This window comes from Chrysochloris asiatica, unplaced genomic scaffold (assembly GCF_000296735.1).
Source record: "Chrysochloris asiatica unplaced genomic scaffold, ChrAsi1.0 scaffold00114, whole genome shotgun sequence".
In the NCBI taxonomy this organism is placed as follows: Eukaryota; Metazoa; Chordata; class Mammalia; order Afrosoricida; family Chrysochloridae; genus Chrysochloris; species Chrysochloris asiatica.
The window spans coordinates 5164905-5167428 of record NW_006408632.1 but is presented as its reverse complement, the minus strand read 5'-3'; the positions used below and the strand labels follow the sequence as shown (position 1 = coordinate 5167428).

The 2524-nt window shown below is 41.3% G+C and overlaps 1 pseudogene; it reads right to left on the bottom strand.

Moving 5' to 3' along the window:
• The window catches only part of LOC102829471, a 32899-nt pseudogene extending 31093 nt beyond the window's left edge, over positions 1 to 1806 (bottom strand).
• Between the last annotated feature and the right edge of the window lie 718 nt (positions 1807 to 2524).

Below are 2524 nucleotides of genomic sequence, written 5' to 3'. Positions count from 1 at the left end.
GTACTGTAGGATCAGCAGTGGTCTGCTCACCACAAGGTCGGTGGGTCAAACCCACCAGCTGTTCCTCGGAAACTCTGTACAGGGTCGCTATGAGTCAGAACCAACTCGATGGCACTCAACAACAACAATATATATATGTTGTTGGAGTCATGGAGACTGAAAGGCCTGATTTGTAGCTATTGTACTTTAGGGATTAAGGTCAACAGTCAATTGAAAATCCAGAGTGTTTGTATTTCAGAAGAGAATTCTTTGGATACGAAAGCTAACTTCTTCAGCAGCAGAGAACTGGCTGCTTGTCAGTGGGATAGAAGAGATCTAAGTGTGAAAAGTACACACTAGGTCAAGGGTAGGGACAGGGACTACGGGGGGCAGCTAGAATGTTGGAGGGAAGCTTGGGAGCAACTATAGCTTTTTTCTTCTGAGTAATTGAATGAATACGTTGGCCACCACTACTTGTAATAAATCCTTGGGAATTAGGTACTCTTTAACAGTTTCATTTATTTAGAAAGTTCCTTAGATTTCTCAATTTTCTTTCCCCAAATTGACCAATCTTTGTTAAGTGTCATTTCATGCTTCTCTTATAGAAGTTAAAGAGAAGGGACAAACATTATGTCTGTTCTATTGCTATTGGAGCCGAACACTTTGGCTCATCAGCGAACAAAATGAAGCTCAAAAATTTTAATGCATTTGATGATTCTGTTGCACATCTAGAGAAATGTATCCTATGAAAAGACCCAAACAAAAACCCCACTGCCAATGAGTCAATTCCGAGTCCTAATGATCTGTGTTTTAGAGGCTGTAAATCTTCACAGGAGCAGACATCCTTATCTTTCTCCTGGAGAGGAGATAGTGGGTTTGAACTAGCCACTTTGCAGCTAGCAATCCAAGGTTATTGTACAGAATCACCAGGGCTCCTTACAGAAAGATTATACATTGATTATTTAGTTAACTAATGAGAAACTAAAGGCCAAATTTGGAAACTGTTCAATTTTTATTAATATTCATAAATACTTAGCTTGCATCTCAATTTAGAACCTAACAACAATTAGTTTAGTTTTTTTTTTTTTTCTTTTAAATATCTGAGTTAATTATATACTGAGGTCTAGTTACTGGGTCTTCTTTCCTAGTGGCGATTGGATAACTGCAGTTGGTGACAATAACCCTGTATTTCTGTGGCATTCACATAGCTGTGTGCCCTGAAGGAGACGTAATTATATCCTGTGAAACACAGCTGACTTCCTAAAGCACTATCCCTTCTTCTCCCTTCCTCCCAAACTTTTCAGTAAGAAGTTAATATAATTAGAGTTAAATTCATTCATTGCACACTTTTTTAAGTGAAAAAAAAAAAAAGTGTGGAAGGGAAAGTGGTATTAAAAAAAAGGAATCTGCCCCAAAGTAAATGGTGCAAAACTAGGCTGGGATATCCATTCCCTTAGAAGCCACATGCTTAGCCTTGTGAGGGATATGGAGATTGCAAACCTCTCAGGGAAAAACATCAGGAAGAACTAGATCTGACCTAGAGAAAAGACCCCTGTACTTTGTAAAAACAAGGCTGCATAGAAGAATAATCAGAGCCCTGGGTTATTTGAGGCAGGCCATTAGAGGACTGTCCCTTTTGTCTCCTCGCCTTGTACAGGCTGGAGGATGGAAGAATTGTGGACAAAGGGTCCGAGGAGGGCGGAGGGTAGGGTATGAACTCTTCAGGCAGCTGCTTTCAGCTTTATTTACCGTCCCATCTTTCAGCCAAAGCCTCCTGTCCAGTCCGGAAGCCTGGTCCTTGAGCTGACTGCGGGGTAATACTGCCATCTAGTGGTCGCCTTTCTCTTGTGAACAGCCTTCAGTGCCCTCTGCCTGGCTCTCTCCCTCCCTCTCTTCCTCTTTCCCTTTCTCTCTTGCTCTCTACCCACACACTCTCTCTTTTTTTAAAAAAGGTTTTTATCCCGTCAAGGAAAAAAAAAAAAAAACCTGGCTCTTGGAAAACAACCAACTCTGTTGGAACTCAGAGATAATAATCAGTTTCTCTGGGCTTGTGAAATTGGCTCATTAAGCGTGCTTTTTAACAGAAAATATTGGAAGCGATTAAGTCTGCTTTACTGAGTGGGCATGAAATGGCCAACCTTCGGCCACCCACAGCTCCTAGGTGCCTGGCGCCGTTTTATGCATGCAGCGTAATGTCTTTACTTGAAGTGCTGTTTATTCATCACCTGCTTATTTATCTCTTTGCATTTGGCAGGCACATCGATCAATGTTAAACTGTCACACAAGGTTATTTTTCTTTTACATAACAGTATAGGCCTAAGGTAGTGGCATATTAAAAGTAATAACTTTCTAACTTGTAGCTCAGGATGACAGCCCCATTTTTACCCGAATATATTACAGCAAGGAATTCCTCATTCCGTGCCCCCTCCCTCCTTAAGTATTCAGCTCTTCCAAGGTCAAAGGCTTCATTCTGCCTTGCTTCCCTCCCACTTTGCATACCACTCAGTTTCCCCTTCCCTTCCAGTTATCTCAGTTTTTAGGCTGA